The following is a 23,254-nucleotide window of genomic DNA, read 5'->3' as shown; positions in this document are numbered from 1 at the left end:
AAAATAAAAATATGTGGGGAATCTAAATTAGAAAGAAAACGCGTATGAAAAATATATTAAGACAGCGGAGTACACAATTACAAATTTCTTCGTCTGTCCTGTTGGGTAATGGTACTGGTACTGCAAAGGGCCAAACCGCACATCATACGGACGGAAAGAATCAGAGAAGCCTGCACTATTAACTGAACCAGCAGGGGAGGCTGGATTAAAAAAGCACAGAAGAAGTTACACCCAGATTTTTATCACAAATACCAAACTTAAAGGCAATTAGGCCAATTGCATAAGTACTCTTCCCCGAATAGCATTAGGAAGATAAAATCTTGGATAAAAAGTTGGGCAGAATGAGTAGCACACAAGAGGGAGACGACAAATGCAGAGTTATAGTCGGAAAAAATCCGAACAGAAGAGATCACTTGAGAGACCTAGACGTAGATGGGAGAATACTATTAAATGGACCATAACGAAACATGGTGAAGGAGTGGGCTAGATTCAGCTGGCTCAGAACAAGGTTCAGTGATGAGCCTTCGAGTTCTGTGAAAGATGGGACATTTCTTCACCACCTAAACGACTATACGAGGTGCGATCGGAAAGTTTCAAGACTGCGCGTATAAAAACCCGTACACTTATCTCAGGTATTAAATTCATCCATCACCCTCGAAGTAGTTCCCCTGGGAGTAAACACAACGATCCCAGCGCCGCTGCCAAGCCTGGATGCATCCCTGGAAATCTTTCTTTGTCAGCCTGTCAAGCACCATCTGCGATTCTGCCTGAATCTCTTCTATCGTCTCAAATCTCCTTCCCTTTAGCTGAATTTTCATCTTTGGGAAGAGGAAGAAGTCACACGGAGCTTAGAAAGGAAGTTGGGGTCGGTTCTTGCAAGATCTTTGAGCTCCTGACAAACGAGAAGTCGATTCTGCTTCTGGTCCTCAGACAGGAGCCTTGGCACAAACTTGGCTGCGATGCGTCGCATGTGGAGTTCTTCCTTTAGAATCAGGTGACAGGTCCCATATCCTATCCCAACAATGTCGCACAAGTTCGTTGATGGTACGACGTCGATCTTCGTGAATGGCCTGCCGAATCTTCGTAACATTTTCGGGCGTTGTGCTCGAAGATGGTCGTCCAGAACGCTCGTCATCATCGACAGAGGTTCGGCCATTTTTAAAACGTGAATGCCACACAAAAGTTTGTGCACGACCCATTGCGGACTCCCCAAATGCTTGCTTTAGCATTTCATAGGTTTCCGTAGCCGTTTTGGCGAGTCTTTGGCAAGAGATTCAGGCAGAATCGCAGATGGTGCTTGACAGGCTGACAAAGAAAGATTTCCAGGGATGCATCCAGACTTGGCAGCGGCGCTGGGATCGTTGTGTTTACTCCCAGGGGAACTACTTCGAGGGTGATGGATGAATTTAATACCTGAGATAAGTGTACGGGTTTTTATACGCGCAGTCTTGAAACTTTCCGATCGCACCTCGTAAGCTTCTCAAGTAGCTTTTTTCTCCGTGTAGTTGAGCAATCTTGTACCTGAAGCCGTTTGATTTGTATTTAATCCTGCCCGTGGCAAGTGTTCCAGAATTAATAACCGCCTCACAACCTCGACTCAGCGTGCAGATATTCAGCAGACACACCACAGGCCCCTATTTAATTATGCCAAGGTCTCGCTTCTTCTTTCTTGAAAATGTATTCGTAATGTCTGTCTTGTCTTCCTGCTTCTCACGTCCGTAACAGTTTTTCTCTCTGTTTGAAATGCAACTCATGACTTATTTATCGCGTACGAAAAACTCTTCAAAAAATTTGGCAGTGGCCTACTAAGTTTATCAGTCTAGACCAGCACTAAAAGCAATTTGTAAACAATGTGAGGAGTTTTTACGGGCTTGTCTCCTTGCTACCCGACGAGTGATGCATACATAGATATTTCATCTTATCTGTAGGTTATTTAACGACTCTGTCAGTAACTCAGACGAAATGGCGTCGAATGGTAGTTTGATTGATGATCGAACTGGAAAGGAAATGGAAGGAAGTGGTAGTGGCCTAATTTAAGGTACAATATCAGCATGTGCCTGGAGGGAATGAGAAAAATCAAGGAACATCTCAGTCTGATAATATGTCTCTGGACCGAGATGAAATCCAGGACCTCCTGAATATGAAGCAGGATATTAGGTAATATTTTACAGAATCTAATAGATGTTAGAATATAGGCTTATTTATTCTAAAATAAGAGATCTATTTAGCTGACCCTGACGATTTTTTGCTTTTAAAGTGCTCCTTGTATGTCTGGAGACATCAGTTAAGTACGTACTGTAAATAGAATACAAAGAAAACTTTTGAACCAAGAAAGATTTTTTATAATTAGTCAATGATGATCTCCATGTGGTGGTTTTATCTAAATTTTATTAAAAATTATTATTGTCGACACTATAAACCATCCGAAAACACGTCAAACATCTTTCACGGTATAAGTTCGATACCTCTCATCAGAACATGTCTTCTTCAGAAATGAATACAGTGAGCTAATAACAGATTTCCATGAGTCAATTGTACTTCATTTTTAATAAATATATCAGTCTCAACAACAATAATTTCTTTCGTCAGTACGAAGTAACTTTACTTTGGATTTTTCTAAAGTAAACTCTACTTTTATAATGACTATGTAGTCGCCAAAAAGTCGCGACCCAAAAATATTTTAAACAAAACAAAAAGGCAAGTTGCAATAAACGCAATACTCAAATGTTTGCACAGAATAATAATGCTGGCAGCAGTTATCAGTCATAGTTACATTTCTTCCCACCAAAGCGCTACTGAGCTGCTTGCTCCGTTGCAGGCAAGGTCGGCGTATCGTGTCGCTTTCATAGCTGGTCAACAGACAGACAAACATACCGGAGACAGACAAAGGATCAAGCCCGTTTCACATTAAGACGGTAGAAGCGTTTGAGTCGTTTCAGTTCAACAATTCGCTATTTTAAGGCATCTGTTAACCCATTTCTCAATTATTTAAGTAGTTTGTTCATCCGTGATGCACTTACGTATTTTCATTCGTTCATGATGTCATTTATCCATCTATTTATTAACTAATCAATGCATAAATGTTCAACTCGCTCTCAACGATTTAATACTATTTTACTTTGGTGAATACAAATTTATTCTACTACGATGTTGATATTTTTGTGTAATTTTCATATTTATAGGTAAAAGGAAATATCATAATCATATGTGTAAATAACATATGCATAAGTATAATGTTATATGAAAACACAAATGAAGTTTACAAGAAATATTTTTATGTGCCATTAATTAGCTAAAAACATGAACATGGCGGCGAAATTCTGTGTTCTAATACGAATTTACAGTACGGTGTACTTTATGAATACGATAGATAATATGAAGAAGTTACCTAATGTCAAACTGGTCTTTACATGTTGCTCTCTTGGAGTCAAAAGAGAGTTACAGCGGTTTTTCTGCATTTTGGCTCTTGTTCGAGAAAAGTGAGACTGTCTAATAAAAAATGGCTGAGGCAGTACAATAAAGAATTTCATCTTGTGCGGAGGAATAACACTACCAGAAATTAGATGAAATTAAAAATAAAATAAATTTAAATCGTCTTTCAATTCATGTGTCACATTCTTATAACAAATTGTATATAATATACCGCCGATTAAACTTGACACGAAATCATTTGTTACTCGACTACGCCACCGCCTACGTGTGTATGTGAATGGGGCCTCAGAGGTTGTCCCATCAAAACACCGAGCCCTGCCAGAATGAATTGCGTAATGTTATATTGACCATGATACAGGTTCCCTTAGTGAACACTTGCCCTACCCCTGACCCAATAGTCTGGATTCGCGACCCACATGAGCTACTGCTGCTGATATATGACTTCGAACATTTAAAGTGCTGATACTATACTCGACCAAACGGTGGTAGCACATAACCTCTGTGTCTTGTCCCCACTTACATCAGCGGTTAGCAGATTTTTCATACTCCAGGTCTCGGGCTGGAATCTCAGTCAGAATGTCGGTCAATCTGATATGTTTCGTGGTTTTTCTCAGCCTCTTTCAACGAATCAAGTATAGTTCCTTAAAACACACCGGTACCGTTCAGATTTGTTTCAATGACAACGATCTATGAACATGGCTGTCTTGTGGGTTGTAGTGCCGTGTAGTCTGATTGTTTACCGATGTTTCTGAGGTGGTTTCTGCCTCCATCATCAGGACGATTACAGATATTATTCTGGAAACACAACCAGTAAATAAGGAAGAAAAAATATTGCTGTCTTCTGGATTATTGTACAGTGTAGTCCAGTGCGGTGTCTGACGATGGAGGAAGCATGAACCTCTAAAACGTCGATAAACATTTACCAGACTACACGGCGCAAGAACACAGAAGACAGCCATCTTCGTACTCGCCACTGTCAGGACCTCAATTTTCTCTTGTGTAACCCAGATTTGATTACATTTTTTTTATGTTTGTTTAAAATTATGTCATTTCCGGGTTTCTTCTGTGACCCGTAGCTTGATTATTTCCTCCAACATCGATACATTGTATTCTGACACAGTCATATGACATGGCGTGAGAAGTTATTACGAAGGCAAAGCTGGAAAGGTGATAGGTATGAGTATGTAAGTAAAAAACATTTCCGGATCGGATTTGAACCAGATGCTTCACCTTATAACCAGTGATTGCTCGTCGTTACGAAAAGGTTGGCCGACTTACTCTATACATGATAATTTTTGAAAGACAAATAGAATGGAAAATAATAATAAATTATGCATTCGGGACCTGCGAAAAAATCTTCAAATATTATGTACTATGCATGCGTTCCACAAAATACACAAGATAAACACTGAATGGGCAGGTTATGTCTGTCTGCTCCAACGTTTCACACATAGAAATGCCAAACGGATTTCAAGCGTGAAAATTAGCATATTTTGAGGTCTACAAAAATGTATATTCACTGAATAGCGGTCTACAAAAAATTTTAAGCTCAAATCAAAGTTCATAACATTTCTATAATACAATTCTCTACACCAAAACGTTAATTTCATGCGAAATATACAGGGCTAGTCTAAATGATGTTTCCAATTTGAAACACATGTTACTCACGTTTAATGAAATTCAGATGCACAAAATTGGTACCGATGGAAAGAGTAAATCTCCAAGTTTATGTTGGTATACTTCGCGGCCGCGTAGTTACACTGTTTGCCGCCAGGGGCGATATGAGAGAAAATGGCTGCCATCAAAGACAGGGGAGCTTTTTGTGTCCTGGATTTCTACGTTCACCGATCTGTTATTAGTGTGCAACGGCATTTCCGAACCAAGTTTGTGGCAGATCCACCCAGTGGGCACACAATTCGTAAGTGGTATTCCGAATTTAAGAAAAGGGGCTTGATCTGCGAACGCGTATCACAGCAGCCATTGCAGCAATCGATCATGATATGCTGCAACGTGTCTGGGAGGAACTCGACCACAGGCTGGATGTGTGCCGAGTTACCAAGGGGGCTCACATTGAACACCTGTGATGTACTGAAACAAAACTTGGAGAGTTTCTCTTTCCATCGGTACCAATTTTGTGCATCTGAATTTCATTAAACGTGAGTAACAAGTCTTTCAAATCGGGAACATCATTTAACTAGCCCTGTATATATCATTAACGCTGACAAATCGTTTAATGGCACATATTTAACGAAATACAGAGAAAAACATCGACGTTGGTCTTTTAGTTGCAATGCCATGTGACTTGTAGGTAGAGGCTAGGGTTTCGGAAGAGCATTTATCAAAAGTAAAGACACCCCCCCTCCTTGTCCATCATATCAGTGTTTCTCAACCTATGGCACGCGTACCGCTGGTGGTACTCGAGTCAATGAGGAGTGGTACGCGAACTAATTAAGAAAATCATAAGATAATATTGACATAAATAAGTTTTCCTTAAACGCATTTGGTTAGTGGTATATTTAATTTGTTAAATTAGAATTAGTGGTACGCCAGCGAAAAAGGCTGAGAACCCCTGACTTAGATACAAGGCTGTGTGGACGCCGGACCCGGTCTGCACGAAGTGACTGGCAAAGAAGAAACCGCTACATTGCCCGGGAATGGATCACCAGACTTCCATAGAGTAGCCAGCCACTTTACTGACTTAAGCTATTATGGATCATATACATATATGGATTATTTTTTTGGACAAGTGGCATAGAAACATCATGTCACACTTGGATATTGATGGATAATATAAATAGTTTGTTTTCATTATAGACATTATAAGTTTGTCCTTCCTCCGTGAGAGCTGAAATTCTCACGGTATTAAGATGCCTGTCTTCTGAGATGTTTCACTCTTAATTCTGGTAGATATTTATCGACGTTTCGGAGAAGTTACTGCTTCTATCATCAGGCACCCCACCAGACTACACAACTGTTTCAAAATTTTTTGCATATTTGTATTTTGGTTTGCTAAAAATCTTGATATCCAACATTCATTTCGAAAGAGCCATCTTCTATCATTTTACCGAAAATACAAGGACTGATAGAGTAGCATCTCTCAAGTCCAGACAATTACTTAATTTTTATTTTCACAATCGACAACAAAGTAAGAAGTCAGGAGTAGTAATTGGTGTCAAGGACAGCGAATGACTATGCTGACATCGAACAGCTTTGCCAATGCCCATGTTGGATGACGATTAGCAAGATAGAACGCGGGGGGAGGGGGTTGCAGATAAATCGCATATTACGCAAAGCGAGTATACACTTGAACTAGGAGGATACAGACAAAAATAATATAACAGCTTCAAGAACTTTATGAAGTCCTGAATGGAATATTCCGAAAGATAAGCAGTTAATATTACATAATCTTCATGTCTTGTATATGAAAGAAATTGGGTAACGGACACACACTTCTATAGTCAGGTGTCTGGTTGCAAAGTGCGTCTGTAATTTGGCAACACTGTATAAGCGAAAATGCTGATGAGATATATGTATTGTTCTACAAGTGTGTTTAACATTTAGCAACAGTAAAAGGCAGAATTTACTCTTTTGCTCAACAAGAAACTTTAAATTGCTATATAAATAGAAACAAATGAACTTGAATATGAAGTTCTTTTAAGCCATGATCGTTTACTATAACGAGGCATAATCTGCGACACGTGTGTTGCGTAGGTTTACATTTTAGTTTGTAGGTGTGTCAAACAATATGACGTCATCAGGAATTGCGTATGCAAATGTTAAACTGTGCGATAATATTAGTGTGTGAGAGCGAAATTAATGATGTAGTCAACTTCCTGTTTTTAGGGGTTTGATAATTTTTGGGTAATGTTTTGTAATTTTTCATAATACGAATTATAAAATTTAACTGAAACTCTGTAAACCAATTTAAAATACTTATTTTGAGTAAAATCACGTATGCTGCTAATAGAAAATGCAAATTCCTTATCACGTATAAGACGCAAATTATTGGAACTCAATAAATATATATTTGACAAAATTTTAAAAAACTAAGTGAAACTTCTTTAAGTGGTTATTTCGATACGGGCCATGTGGATAAGCAGCATCAGTCGGAGGTATGAAACGATTATTGTTCAAGCTTATAATTTAATACGATTTAATTTTAAATAAGGAAGAAACATAAATCAGAAAAGAATATGAAGCTTAAATTGATTAAGAATATATACAAATATAAAAAATATTTGCATTGTAATCACCATCATCTGTACCTGATGATGGAGGCAGCAAAGACCTCCGAAACGTTGGTAACATCTACCATATTACACAGCGCTTCAACCCATAAGACAGCCATCTTCGTACTTACAACCGTAAGAAATTCAAATCCTATCACGTTTTGTATAAAACTGTGTAATAAATTGGAGAAATAACGAAGGAAATAGTATCCTTATAAATCTTTGTTAACGGTAAACCTTTAAGTATATTATACAGGATTCATGGGAGTGTTTGGTTAATTTCTTGGAATGCTGCAATACTTATTGACTGTCCGTTCTTCAGTATAATTATACGTCCTTGGTTTATTTAATAAAGAATCAAATTCTGTTAGCGAATCCCAAGATTTGTGAAATTTAAAACTACGTTTATCAAATAAAGTATGTTAATGTGACAGTGATTTTAATGTAGTCTGAATTTCGGTGTACAAAAATCCGTCGCATTCTGTGGTGCAGCAGTGAAATATTTTCGAGTTGTATATATTACCTTTAAGCATATTTTTCTCCAACTGAAGTCTTTCATATTTTACAACAAGCTTTATTTCCTTAACCCTTCATAAATATGGTGATCGCCGTTATTCGGGACAACAATCTGCAGAGGGAGAGGTTAGCCCCGTTGAAAGCATTTACCGCAAACAACAAATACATGCATTCCCTTTTTTCAACCCTTGAGAAATTGCAATGCTACTTTGTGGCACTGCGAGGGACGTACATGTAGCGGTACTCGGATGAACCATTGAATTCGAAAGTTCCCTGCTTTATGTCGTAGTATTTACTGAAAACGTTCACCCCCTGAGACATCAAAGACCAGTTTCTGACATACAAGACCTCTTAAATGTTGTTATAAAGGGAGTAACTCGGAGAATAAAACTCTCTTTTCGCCCTTTCATCTTTTATAATATCGGCAGCACCGTTATTGCTCTTCGCTGATATTTCAACAAGGATCTTAAATTGCCTTTCATCTTCGCATCTCCGTTCTGAAAGATTTCGAAGAGATTAAAACAGCTGTTACGAAGGTCTGAAAGTGACAGAAAAAGTTTGGTCTACAAGTACTAATTTTTGTACAAGACTAACATTTCATAAATAAGGCTAATTTAAATATGCCAATATTCTACAATAAAATGTGCATTAAAATACTTACAGCGTGTGATTTATTTATAAAGCTGGGGTCATTGTTATACATCTTACGTCTTTAATTTTAAAAAAAAGTATTGTTGAATTGCGATCTGCTGATCCTTATCGTTTTCTGAGCGTCTCTAGAACTGCAGAATACAATTTAAAATTATAGTTGCTTTTGATTTTTTTTATTTCAACAAATCCAATCTGTCTGTTCTCCTATGTAAGCAGCATCTATAATAGAACATTTGCATAAACAATAAAGTGCCAAGTACAGGGAATTATCAGGGTTTGGACAGGCTCTGGGTAGGGTCGAGAAGATGTAATTTCTGGCTGTTAGCGACATTTCGAGTTTCATTACGATGCTGACCTATAAAGTTGTATTTCTGTTGTGAGCTATTGACTTGTATTACGGGTGCTGAACTATCGAATTTTATCATCGGTGGTCAATTACAGTTATTTTACCGGTGCTGAACTGTCAAATTTAAATAATTCATCCTTTCCGTCTGCCTTAGGTACTGAAATTGAACGATAAACTCTATTTGAATTAGCTTATAGAATATCTTGCTTAGTGATATTATTTTACCTTTAAGACCCGACCATAAATGTACACGAAATCTTCTATCTCATTCAAATCTTTTCCTAACTCCAAGAAGCAAGTACTAACACATTTATGACTGTGGTCTTTGTGATTAATGGACAGTGAACGTCTTCTTTTTGCTTGTGTGTAAAACGAATAGAGCTGATCCCTGTAAAAGAAAAGGCGAGAGTTCTCAGAGAAGCAGGCACGAGGGGGAAGTAGAAGTGGGTCAAGGCCTGTCTGGTGGCTCCGAAGAATCACCTGGGATCACAGCTATATACTATCAGTGCATGGACAGCAGACCAATCGAATACTAGTTTGAAATGTATGGGCACACTTTCAAAAGTGTCAAAATAGGAAGATTTCTCGTTTCTTTGTAAATGTATATAAATTCCGAAATAAAATTTACAACTTATTCTTCTCTCCCCATTTCTATACTTCGTAAATAATTTATTGCCAACATTTTAAAGTAAGAATATAATGTCAAATTATGTCTCGACTATAATGTATCATACTAACTAGCTTCCCCTTCCTCCCCTTCCCCCATCAGCTGTAAGCCTCTAGACCGCACAGGGATGATTTCCAACTGTGCCGACCAACATGTTCACGGCGAAGTACTAGCGAGCTACTGATTCAAAGAAACTACGAGCTGGGATGGAACTTTGCATTTCTAGTTGTACTTTGTTATTTTTATGGACTTATGAGTTAATTCCAAAATGTTTCTCTTGCGAGAGATCTCAGCTGCTCAGAAAAATATTCAAAGCCAAGATAGGTAAAGAAAGCGAACAATTTACGTTAAAAAATGAGGAGCTTAGTGGTTGATATAGGTCCGCTGGTGGTGTCAGGTTAATGGCATCAAGAATGCTGTGAGTTGTACATCTACTGGGATGTTGGAGATAGGTAATGCATAAATACTGGTGGGAAAATACCTATTATGAAAACCAAGAAGGATGTGGTAAGTTAATATTAAGGTAGGTTCTGAGAATGGGAGGTGGATGAAGCTGACACAATATCTTATCAAATAGTAGGCTTTGATAATAACGATGTTCAACATTTGGTTTCAGCTACCACAGTGCTAATTCTGGTTTCTATATATACTCTGCTTTCTCAGACGTTACTAATATTATACAAAGAGACCTCGTTCTGATAAGGGGACAATTAAAATGTCGGTTAATTAATTAAAACTAAGATGGGGCTTGAAGTTAACCACTGATGCCCCGCGGATAAGATTGCGTGGATTTATACCACTACTCCCCCATATGTCTACATGTAGTGCTTAGTCCACGAGGGACAACCTTATCTTTTATCTTGACGTAAGACTCGCATTTCGTTTTTCTTTTGTTAAGCATGTAAATCACAATGAGTTTTAACCTACGTAGGTTCTACATACGCCTAATCAAAACACAAGGTTTAACAACCTGAACGCCCAAAATACCATTGGACACTATCTGAGTGACTTCAATTCAAATCCTAAAAATATGTCTCTAAGACACATATTACAATGGGATATACTCTAAAATTATTTTCTCTGTCTACGGGGCAAAAATTCAAAACGAATTTTTACTTTCATCCGAGCTACATGTCTGTCTCAATATATCCATTTTCTTGCCACTACACTGACTATAGAAACAGGCTTCTTAGGAGAAGCGTGTGAATTATTGTTAAGATTTTATGTTTCACAGTGGCGTCTATGAAGACACCTTTCTTCTGGGATATTGTGCCGTGTAGTCTGGTAAAACTTTACCGACGTTTCAGAGGTGATTGCTGCCTCCATTATCAGGGAGACATATCGCCCTGAAGATAGTAATCTTCAATGTGAATCCTTGTTTGTAATTTCTTCCATTCACAACAAAGTTCACGTCTCTCAGAGTTATCGTCTGAAGATGAAGACAACACGTTCCTCGAAATTGTCAATCGCCACTTAGAACACTACACGGCGTCATAACAGACGATCACACTCAACAGAGTTCGCCTTTACTATACCCAAAAATTTTTATCAGATAGTAGTAATGCACATTATTCCCTCAGGGTAAGAAATAATGTTTTTCTACCATATAAGTCACTGGGAAAAATTGCTATCTTCTGTAACTCTAAAACATTGGTTTTGGAAAGAAGACGACATATTATGATTTCGAAGCGATGAATAAAAATAACCTGAATATGATATATCAGGTTATAAATTTACTACATTAAATTTAAATTGATATTTTATTTTCATTGTCCTGGACGTCGAGAAATGTGCTTTATTTGTATTAATACCTTCGAAAACAAGACAAGTGAACATGTTTCTTCATTGAGCGGCGCTAGAACAAGACAGCGATTGTAATAAGTTTACGTTTGGTCCCTGAGCCAAATCTTAAGACAAAAGAGAAAAACAGAGTTTGTCATTTTACAGCTATTACAGAATTTTATCTGGGAAATAATGCAGCAACGTAGAGCAAAATAACTTGATATTCAATGTGCGAATTAAATTATCAGATTTGCTTTCAACACGAGCACGTGGTTCTGGATGAGAGTAATACACATTACATAACCGACATATTAATTGATATATTTATGATTCGAATCGTAAGTCAGGAATCCATATGTTCGCTTCACTTTTACTGAATAGTTCTTGTCTTCTTTCTCATTAACAACTTGGTTTCTTCTCCCCATAATCATAATACTTTTTTCTTATTTGTGATATTAATATTCATTCTCGTTTAAATTCATGGAAACATTATGGATAAAAACTCTTGAACACCAATACTTGATAAAACAAAATTAATTCTCTGTTACATTCATGTTCCAAATTTAATTTTTAGCTTTATGAATTTTTCCTTTCGTTTTTATTCTATGTTAACGGAGTCTGAGATATTTTGTGGTAAAGCCTGGTTTAAATATAATATATTTTAAATTTCTGGGAAGTTTAACTGTATAAGCTCAAAAGAAGGGAAGTATTATCTGATGTCGAGAGTTGAAAGTCAAAACGAGTTCTTCCACAGTCACGTTTTCAGAGAGGCCGTAGACTATTTCTAAGTACACTGTCCTTCCGTTCTCTGACAAAAAGGGCCATGAAACTGTAGTTCCGTCATGAGAAATTAATGCCATAATCCGATTTTTACGCTTAGGAAACACTCATTAATCAATGAAACTTAGCTTTTAAAAATGCTTTTCGTTTTTCGACATTGAATCTAGTGCTTGCTTTTCTGAGCAGGAAGGGACTTGTTCTGAAAAACAGACCCGAGCACAATACAGCCAAATCCAGAAGCGCATAATGTCTCCAACAATAGAAAGAGAAAGTTGGTGACATAATTTACGATCCACAGACAGGGCAGAAGCTGAATTATTATGTTGCTTACTTCTGGTTTAAATAAGGCACCATTATTAGTCCGTTGGTAGAGTTTGAATGCCTACCTTGCTGTATACGTACGTGGGGCCCAGCTGAGTTCACCGTATCAGTAATTTTCCAACAAAGAAAGTAATACGACTTGAAAAAGAAAATATGTCTTGTTTTTCAGTGCGGAATTTACCCTACCAAATATTTTAAACGGTACTTTCTATTTATTCTTATGGGCCCTGTTATAGACTCCGGACGATTTTACGTAATTATTAACTTTCACAATAGTAGAAATGCACATAGTATAAATATTTTCTCACACATTCTGTCAGAGTATTCTAAATGCTTGAAAAGTTAACGAAGTGAATACGCTGCATTGAATTCCACATGAATTTCTCTGGGGACACTCAAACTCAAAATACTGTCCGATTTAGGCAAAAGAGATCGTGAATCTAGATTATGTATCAAATAGCACGTTCAAAATAAACAGGGCCTATTGCGAGTCATTCACAGTTCAATAGAACTATGCAACACGCAGTCCCAACCAAGTAAATTTCACGACAGTTAATTACAAACAAGTTTCTGTAATTTTGTTGCGTAAAGAAACCTAAGTGCATTATTCGTGAATCTAACATAAATTTCCTTATAAAATTTTTCTCGTCTTTCAAAATAAGACAGTAAAATTTATATAAATGAAGTGTCGAACAGAGATTACTACAAAACAGTTCGTCAAGCTCAGTGTGGTGGTCCCTCAGACTTGTAAAGAGCAGATGGATACATGAACGTAAAACAGGTGACAGCCTGTTCTCAAATGCCATATGCGGAAGAAACTTCTGCACGAGATAAACCGACAACCCTTTTTGCTCTTTTCCCCTCGTCTGGGTCGAGTGAATGCCTTTTCTTGGTCTCCAATGTAGAAAGAATCACAATGGACAGGTTGAAGAAGACTTCTCCGTTTGTCCACAAAACTCGATGGCACTTATGGAAAAAAATTAAGGATGTTCTGTACATTATACTTTTATAATTTCCGTATTTTTTAAATATGTAAGTCAATTGAGAATATGGCTTACAGATATTCGTGGCAATCAGACCTCTTGGGCCCACCCAGCCTCGTGTCCAATGTTAAAGGGACTTTTCTCTCAGAAATTTTGAAGCCGACTAGTTCCGAATGGGTAAAGCTTTATCTCCATTACCGCATACGTCTTTATTACGAGGCCGTTCATAAAAGCGAAACCTTATTTGCGTCTCATAATAAATATATATATATATATATATATATATATATATATATATATGTACTGTCCACCGACTAGGAGAAAATCCCTGTATGAGACATACAACTCATAGTACAATAATTTGTTCATACTGGACCTAATAATATCTTCCCAATTCTATTTTTCCTCAAGAACCCTGAGGTATTGGAAGTAGCATACAGGCCTATCAATTACTGCTGTGCTTCGATTATTACATTTAATTTGCTGTCACTCTTTCAAGCAGATGGCGGCACGGAAGACAGAAATTCCTGTCATTGTTGGGGGTTGACCAATTACTATGAAATATATATATATATGGAACAACCTTAAGTTAGAAGGAAGTTAACAAAAAATGTCGCTGGCCATGGATGAAGGATCAAAAGAGAACTGCACGCGTGTGGAAAGAACAGGACCGACACCTGGCATTGTGCGAGGTCAGTGATGCTGAATGAAACCGAAATTTATAAACATGATTCAAAACCTCTTCAGCTGCCCATTAGAGGGTTTTTAAAAGGAGGATATTTGTATTTAATACTGGCCCATCTGCTACTACACGGAAGTAATAGGTGGGCTACTTCAAGGCAGATTGTCCGTACGGACTTCCTTGGAACCTGACCTGCAAACAATAAACGTCCGGTCCTATTTACTTCAATGCAACGCCTCCACACAGCTGAGAAGACTTTGTGGTCAATATGTCCACAGAATGCATTTCCACCACACCAGTGTTTGTGGACAGCCACAGACCTGCCGGTAAAGTGGTGGACCACAGAAGATGTGGAATCCAGAAGGCTGCTCTCATTTGAGAGCATACTGAAGCTAAGAGGCAATAAATAACTGTTTTATTACTAATAAGAGAAAAAGGGCACTTCAGTATTCCATATAACATGGTGGATTTTTTAGGGATACCTTAAAAAAGTAATCAGAAACTCTAGAACAAAGTACACACTTTTATGAGGGCAGGATAAATTAGAACACTTACTACAAACTATTACAGTAGAATCTACTGCTAATATAATATAAAAGCCATTGTCCGTCACACTTGTCTGTATCAGTGCACCGTTCGTGCGATATGGGAAAAAATGAAATTAAGTTCTGACGTTGGCGACTCTGGTAGCAAGAATTTCTAATGCGGCTTTTGTGACACCCTGATAAAGGAGGCAGCATGGGCCTCTGAAACGTTGGTGGACTACACGGCGTAACCCAGAAGACAGCAATCTTCAGACTCATCGCAATGAAAACCTCAAATCCGCCATGAAGATGTTTTAATATGCAATTTTCTTTACAAAAATGACGAGACAAGGATTTTCTGAAAAGATTATTATGAGGCAGGTACAGGCATCACGACGGCGTGACAACACAAAAACTCACTTGACAATCGCGCTTTGGGTTCGAGTGAAAAAATTTTCACTTCAGCCAGGGTGTTTTTTCAATCCACCGACAGACTCTGGGAGTCCTGGCTAGAACAATGCTCAGCTAAGGTTTGCAGATACCAACAGTGACATATGTCGGAATGAGCTGTTGCCAAATATGTAAGAGAAATCAGTTCCGATACAATAATAACTTAGCAAAAATTCCGTTCTTAGCTATGCACTCACTTTCATTTGAGTAACAGCAAGAAATTCAAGTCCAACTTCGCTACCAAGTGGTTAGCACTCTTACTTTGCATTGTGAAGGTCCCACGTCCAAATATCTGTCCGGAGATCAAATAACCTCATTCAGGTTTCTCTTCGTTTTCCCCAGGTACTTCACGGCCAATTCCTTCCACAACCTTCCGAATTCATTACTGAATTATCATCCTATCATTCGGCCGTGTCTTATCAATTTAAGCGTAGCTTAATGAAAAACGTAATAGACAGAGAGATCCGAGCATATTAACTTTTATAGGTCAAAATATATTCCAGTAAAATGTAAATAATTTACGGAAGGTTTATTGCTGAAAGGAATGTTATGACACATAATTATTTCGATGTTAATAATAATGTATCCTTGAAATTATTCAAATAACCTAAAGAATCACGATATTTCAGACAGAATTTTCAGTCCTCAGTATATCACAGATGCAGCAAAATGTGACACATTGATGATAATTTCAGTTTGAACTGCAGCACAGTGCGTGCCTTAAAACAAACCACACTGACTTAGTTTCATATTATATGATTTGAGGTTTTCACAGTGGCAAGTATGAAGAATCCTGTCTTCTGGGTTGTTGCGCCGTGTAGTATGGTCGATGTTAACCAACGTTTCAGAGGCCATACTGCCTCCGTCATCAGGGCGAAACGTTGGTAAACATCTACCAGACTACACAGCTCAACAACCCAGAATACACAAATCTTCGTTTTATATTCTTTTGCATTTATAATTAATTAGACCTACTATTAAATATTAATCTATACAGTTGGAAAGTTTTGATTGAAAGTATCAAACAGTAAACCGTCTAAAATAATGAGTTTAGTCGCATGTTAGTCCTATTTTGGATCCACCACTGCACTACAGGTTTTAACAAAATGCGCAGACATGTTTGCAGATGTCGACACCGGCAGAGCGGTCATTCATAAAAATATGACACTCGGCCAAGGTCCAGCTGCACGCGCCTCTTGTTAAGAAGGGACATGAATACCCGGAAAGGCCGAGAAACATGTTGTCAAGTCCCTGGAGACGGGCGCCTTTCTACGGCAGACGAAAAATACCATGCGATCTGCCATTCAGTTCTTTTACCTGCAGAATTCATTTGTTAACCGTGATGTCTATTTTGCTTGACAACAAAGTGCTGAGGAGAAATCTTTGGTCTAAAGTTTGTACTAATACTTAGATTCTTTGGTTGTTTAATCACTTTCTTTTAATTGAAGACATTTTGTAGTGCCGAATGAGATAGGTAAATAACAACAAATGTTGTGTAATCTTAAAACTTTGCATACCGTGTAGTCTATTAGAATATAAAATAAGCTAACAAACAAACTATTAACACTATAAAAAAGACACTATTGCCATACGCGTTTCAACCTCAAGATGTCATTATCAGTGGCACTAGTGTCTTTTTTATAGTGTTAATAGTTTGTTTGTTCGCTTATTTTATATTTTAAATGTTGTGTAGACAAGAATTAGGAAGATGGTGGCGGTGTCTTGTATTTTGTAGCATTTAACTCTTCTGACTGAGGAAAAGAAGGATAGCCACCAGGTATGGTAACGGGAAACCCGACTGAATCTAAGAATTTTACTTCAACACTTTTGTCTTAGCCAAAGACCTCAGGATGAAAATGGGAGAATAAAATCAGTAGTATAGAATTGGAAACTGTGTAAGAGTGTCACGACAATTATTGTTTTAGTAAGATAACAGGGCGAATATAGTTGCCGTCACCAAATTTCACTCTTTGAGGCCACAGACGGACATGAACGGTTCCAAGTCCCCAACACAGCTTTGATTTTGCTACGCTGCTAGTTCTGAGCCGTCTTGACTCGCCTGATCGCTGCTGTTTGTGTTGCAACGTCGTGTGATTTTTGTATGACCTTGAAACATTCAATTCGGTGATGGCTACTATAAAGATGGTTATATTAGAGTTGTGGACTGGAGAAACTCGATGTTTGACACAGTATTCTGCATAGAGAATTGCACTTAATAAATCGATGACTGTTTGGTTATCGCTACAACAACGTGAATGGAGAGAATCAGATAATGTGGAGTTTCACGAAGTGTACTCTTTATTGTTATTACTTTAAAAGCAAAAATGGTGGAACGAGAACACGGAAACAAGAAATTCATTCAAGCTCTTGTTGGAAAAGCTCAAGGACACCTGGGTGTAGGGCGAAGGTTAACACAAGAATTTATCTGAAAGATGATGTTTGTGAAGGTGTAATTTCGTCCAGGACAGGGTTCATGAATTGGATTCTGTGAGGCCGGTAATAAACTTTCAACTTCCTCAAAAGTATCTAGTTTCTTGAACAGATGAATAAATTACATGGTCGAAGTATGAAAGTTTCTGATGAAGATGCATTTATTGTATCAAATTGTATTTTTGGGCTTTCCCATCATCTAAATTGTAATATCATGAAATCACAATAGTTCCCAACCAGGATTCTGCTTTCGTCATCAGGTACACTGTTAATACGTGTGTATTATTCTGTGTATATATCATCTTGTGCCCATAGAATAACTATAATAGCAATCGTAGTGTTTTGTAGAGAAAAGAAACTGGTGAAGGTCGATATAGGACATAAACATGCAGCCTTCCAAAGTGTTATTAAATGTAATTCTTTTATAATAGTCTGTATTTGTGTGGTCTCATGTGAGTGAATGGAATAAGTACAACGGTGAATACTGTTTGCGTGCTTTGTGTTAAGTGGCGAGCGAGTGTACGAATCGAAACCGGCGGTGTCAACAGCTGACAGACAGTTCTTCGCATCAGACGCCCTCCCGAAAAAGCCACTCGTCACGGGCATTCATTTTTAGTTCGTGCACCTTTTTGGAGGCTGCATTGTGGCTGTTCTGAATTGTGTTCGCTGAAGGATTGCAAACACTAATAGAGGTGAAGCCACCCCCTCGTTCTTCATTGTCAAGAACCGCGAACCCTCTAACTGAAATTCTCACAACCTTGAGACTTCGTTTGACCTATTTCTTGCATTATCTCGTTCTCTCTCATCTATTTGTTTACTTGTGTAAATAATGAAAAAACCCTCTGTCCTTCGCCCTGCTACTGCAGTCCACCAATATAGCAAGGATGGAATGCCTTTCATGTCATTTTCCTTCTCAGAATAGAAAGTCTTCCCATGGAAGATGGGACACTAAGGGATAGCATGAAATATGTATTACAAGCCGAAACGAAAGTGAATGTGTCAGTTTCGCGTGTCCCATTTCTTTTCAATAGTCCAAGTTTAGAACACCAAGATGAATGTTTATACTTACAATTTAAAATCTAACACTTTCTCCTACTTGACTCGCGGAAATGTTGAAGAAAACAGTGATTATGTTCCCAGAATATATCTTCATAAACGAGAAAGAAACATAACAAATTACAACTATAAAACTGTCCTGGGAAATTCATGGTTGATTACTTTGTAGGCAATTTAAAAACACTGTATCAGTTAAAGGGATTATTTAGCGTCGAATGAGATAAAGGATCGTTATGTTGGAGAAGCGGAAGGATATATTAACCATATATTCGCCAAGTTTCTTTCGAATACAAGTCACATTTCTTCTTGAATTAACTTTCTCGGCACATCGGAAATCCAGTCCTGGACCTTCAGAATATAAAAGTACGTGGTACGCAGCAGAATGAGCCGGGATAGCTCAGTCAGTATAGTGACTAGCTACGGGCTGGACGACCAGGGTTCGATCCCAGACGGAGGCAGAGGATTATTCCTCTAGCCTCTGCGTCCAGACCGGCTCTGGGGCCCACCCAGCCTCCTCTACAATGGGTACCGGGGTCCTTTCCCGGGGGTAAAGCCGGCCGGGGCTGACCACTCACCCCCATCTAGTGCCGAGGCCAAGGAAGAGAGGAGCTATACCTCCACTCACCCCAAACGCCTACATGGCGTATAGTGGGACAAACTCTACTTTACTTTACGCAGCAGAACAAAACCTTAGTATGTGCGAATAGTACACTCGTACAAACTGTACAAATCGTGTTCGTGTCTTAATCTTGACCTTTCAGCATCGCAGTTTCGTTCCGAGTTTGATGGAGTATCTCTTTTCACTGAAAATAAAGTTTGCCGACGTTTCAGAGACCTCTTCACCCTGATTATGGAGACAGCAAGGACCTCTGAAACGTCGATAAACTTCTACAAGACTACACTGCGCTGGAACCAAGACAGCCATCTTTAAAAAGTGGAGTGACGACGCCTAATATTTTGGCCACGGAGGCAGAAGAGGACCCATTGCTATACTGCAGAACCGGAGACGAATCGGATGGTAACTGACCGGGCTCCCTTGCAGGGGAAAGATGGATGAGTGACGGAAGGGCAGAGATTATGCGACGCACAGGTGGGTCGGCATGCAGTGACCGTGTTAACAACTGATTATCCGTGACCCATTTTAATCTTCGCACGGATTCTGCTCTCTGCCAGTGCGTACCACGTTTGAATTACACGTGTTCAGGGGTGAAAATGAGAATTCTAATTCTAATTAAGCTTTTCCCCAAATGCTTTATACTGAATCCTTTATTGCTTTCTTGCTGTTCATTCATTGCATTCAAAATAAATTGTGGAACATCTCGTAAAATTATATTTCTTTCTGTGCCGAGGAGGCTTTAGCTTCCCGCCCAATCCCAAGATGGAGGACATCTTGTCGGCTGAACGGCACTGCTTATGAAATAGATCTATATTTGCAGCTAGCATCCACATGTGGAAGTCTTTTTCCATCCGCAACCTGGGGACGTGCCGTACTGCGGTGACAAGGGGGCTACAGCATGATTGGAAGGATGATGGGCTTTTGTGAGCATGGGAATGAGCGTCCGAGATCCATAAAAGGCTCACACGGTTTCTCACCCCTAAAAACTTCTTAGAAAATACAGGTATTATACACAGCTCCCATCCCCCGTCTCCCGTCGTCCAACCCAAAACGATTCCTTACATGTCGTTAAATATTCCCCATAAGAAAAAATGTTAATATAGAAGTGGCAAATTTTCAGTGAAATGTACGTAATGCTTAGAGACGATTGGTTGGTTTATGCACTAATCATTTGTTTATAAGTAAAGTCTATGAATTTAGACGAGAGTACCATGTAATGTAGAGGTTACACTGAAACAATAACTTTATAAATAACAAATTCCATTGAGCAGATTCCTTTTTGTAGAGTAAATGGTTGCTCAGATAGTCAAAATATTCTCCGCCTTGTATGCAACCGAATGTTCATTGCCGTGTTCAAAGCAGCTCACTGGTTACTCTGCGGAACCGAAGGGATCCAATCCTCATCCTCCCATTTTATGTTCTAAGATCAATTTTAATATTATCTTCTAATCTAAGCCTAGGTCTTCCGTTCGTGTTGAGATTGGACTGATGGGAAAAAATTAACCCCATGTATTCTAGTGTAGAAACATATACGAAATTTAATATAAATCGTTTCAGTATTTTCGAGGATGAAGATATATATGCTGAGACAGACTGACGGCATGACGTTTTTCGTTTCTGTTCAATCTGTGTACATTTTTCGGAGATCACGTTATAATATTGCGTCTTTTGATTGTCGGTCCTTAGAGCTCATTGTAGAAACGAATCTGTTTCACGGAATTCTAGCTTCAGTAGTCTCTGAGAGCATTCAACACTCCTCACACTCTGTATAATTTTACTAGTGTCCCCTGCTCATGAAGCCCATCGCCTCTTATGATAGCGCTGTTTATGTAAAGGGATCAAGTCGATGAGCTTGCATTTTACTTGCTGACTGCCGAATAACAAAGGCTCTAAGAGGATGACTATAAATAAATGTGCTGATTCAACAATTATTAATGGAGACAAGATTACATATTCCATCAGCTAACATTCGCCCTGTGTTGCCAAGCCCATTTCCGAAAGCTATTGGTCTAAGAAGAATCTTTAATTTACTATTATACGGAGTCTGCTACGTTAAAAATGTACGACCGCCTTCGATCTACATATTATTAAAAAGAGGCCCGACTTTTTTCTTTTATGTTTAGGTGTGTGTGATTTGAAAGGCACACAGCAATTTAGTCGAAACATTTGAGAGAGTGAGGATGGAATGGTTCTTAAAGAAACTGGATTATCTGGACTGGATTCGATGGCTTAAGGATAGAGTCAACATAGCAGTGATCTCCCGGACTGTACAAAAGGCTGGGAATTCTTGGCCGGTTGAGCACATATCAGATTCTTAACAAGGACTCTGCTTCAGAGTGAGATGCTGAATTACTCATCTACTTATAAGAAACTAAATTGTTCTTTTGGACTTTGTTACAGCGTTTAGGAAACCTCGGACCTGACCTGGTGTTTCCTCCCTTTTCTACCTGATGACAGAAGCAATTTCAGCTCTCGAAACATCGTTTTATAATTTAGGTAATGGAAAACCCAAAAAGAATAATTGTACATATTACAACGCAAATATAAATTTATGATAATTTGTTAAATCTTCATCGACATTCAAAAATATCCATAAAACTTGACTACAGCAAACATTTTCACATACAATTTAATAATTATCTTTAAACTTTCGTATGTTATTTTTATTAATTAGTCACTCGAAATTAAATAATAAATTTAGACGGCAACTAGTTTTTCATTACAGAATGATTCAGTATTTCCAGAATGTATGCAGGAATAACAAGACACATCGACGGGCACTCTTGATATGATACTTCGGCAGAGAAATGCAAAGAAACTGACAGAAAATATAAATTCATAATGAATATAGCCAGACTTCAAATACTACTCTATTGCTTCGCATCGATAAAGCAGCTCTTGCCTTTTAAGAGACAGTTGAATTTCGCCATATTAAACCATCATTGTTACTATGTCTATGGAGCAAATACATTTAAGAAGCTTATAGCCCATCAGCAGGTCAGGAAATTGTACGCGCTTATAAGCATAGTTTGAATCCAACACCAACACTCATATAAATACTGTTTCAGATTTCAAATTCTCGCGACTGCGAGTTCTAAGATGACTGTCTGCTAGAGTTTTGCGCCGTGTAGTATGGTACAAGTTTACCAACGTTTCAGAGGTGATTGTTGCCTTCATCATCAGGGCGATGTGTCCTACTTAAGTAGTGTCCGTTTTATTATTACTCTCCCATCTACACCAAAGCCTTCCAACATATATTTCCTTTACTAAAACTCTGTCAGAATTTCTGATCTCTCTCATGCGTACTACATGCTCCACCCTCCTCATTTTCATTGATTTGTTCACCGTAATGATATGGGGTGAAATGTTCAAATTAGAAAGGTCTGAAAGAATATGTTCTATAGGCAGTCTGTAGTTTATCAGTTTCTAAGTAATCTTCCATCTCAGTTCAGCGTCTTTCGGTATATACAGCATAATATTAAAGAAGAGGAAATCATTATTTTCAACTTAATATTACATTATATTAATATATGGCACATATAGAGTGTGGGCAGATTTTAAGTGCCTTGGAATACTGTGGCTAACAGTCTTCCGAACATTAAGTGAAAGTGAAGACATACAAAAAAGCAACTTTTCTTCTTAATAATCGATGGCGGCAAATACCACACACGCACACATTTTCCCTTTCGAAAAATTGCCTTTGGCTTAAAAGAGAGATACCTTAAGATACGACGACGTTGAAGTTTTTGTTCCAAACATTTTAGTGACGCCATGGTTTTTTAAATAAGG

At 38.2% G+C, this 23,254-nt stretch overlaps 1 protein-coding gene and 1 long non-coding RNA gene across 2 annotated transcripts in view; one reads left to right on the top strand and one right to left on the bottom strand.

Moving 5' to 3' along the window:
• The window catches only part of LOC110827462 (uncharacterized), a 142,473-nt gene that overhangs the window by 35,032 nt on the left and 84,187 nt on the right, over positions 1–23,254 (bottom strand). The window lies entirely within an intron of this gene.
• On the top strand, positions 1,965–9,808 carry LOC147873402 (uncharacterized). Its single transcript, XR_015535771.1, has 2 exons — positions 1,965–2,157; positions 9,554–9,808. It is a non-coding gene; the product is annotated as an uncharacterized LOC147873402 (long non-coding RNA).

Source organism: Zootermopsis nevadensis, unplaced genomic scaffold (genome assembly GCF_977971745.1).
Source record: "Zootermopsis nevadensis isolate Lab colony 2312 unplaced genomic scaffold, Znev_1.0 Znev_ptg000018l, whole genome shotgun sequence".
Taxonomy (NCBI): domain Eukaryota; kingdom Metazoa; phylum Arthropoda; class Insecta; order Blattodea; family Termopsidae; genus Zootermopsis; species Zootermopsis nevadensis.
Note: the sequence above shows the minus strand (reverse complement) of the source record. Positions and strands in the feature narration are given on the sequence as shown.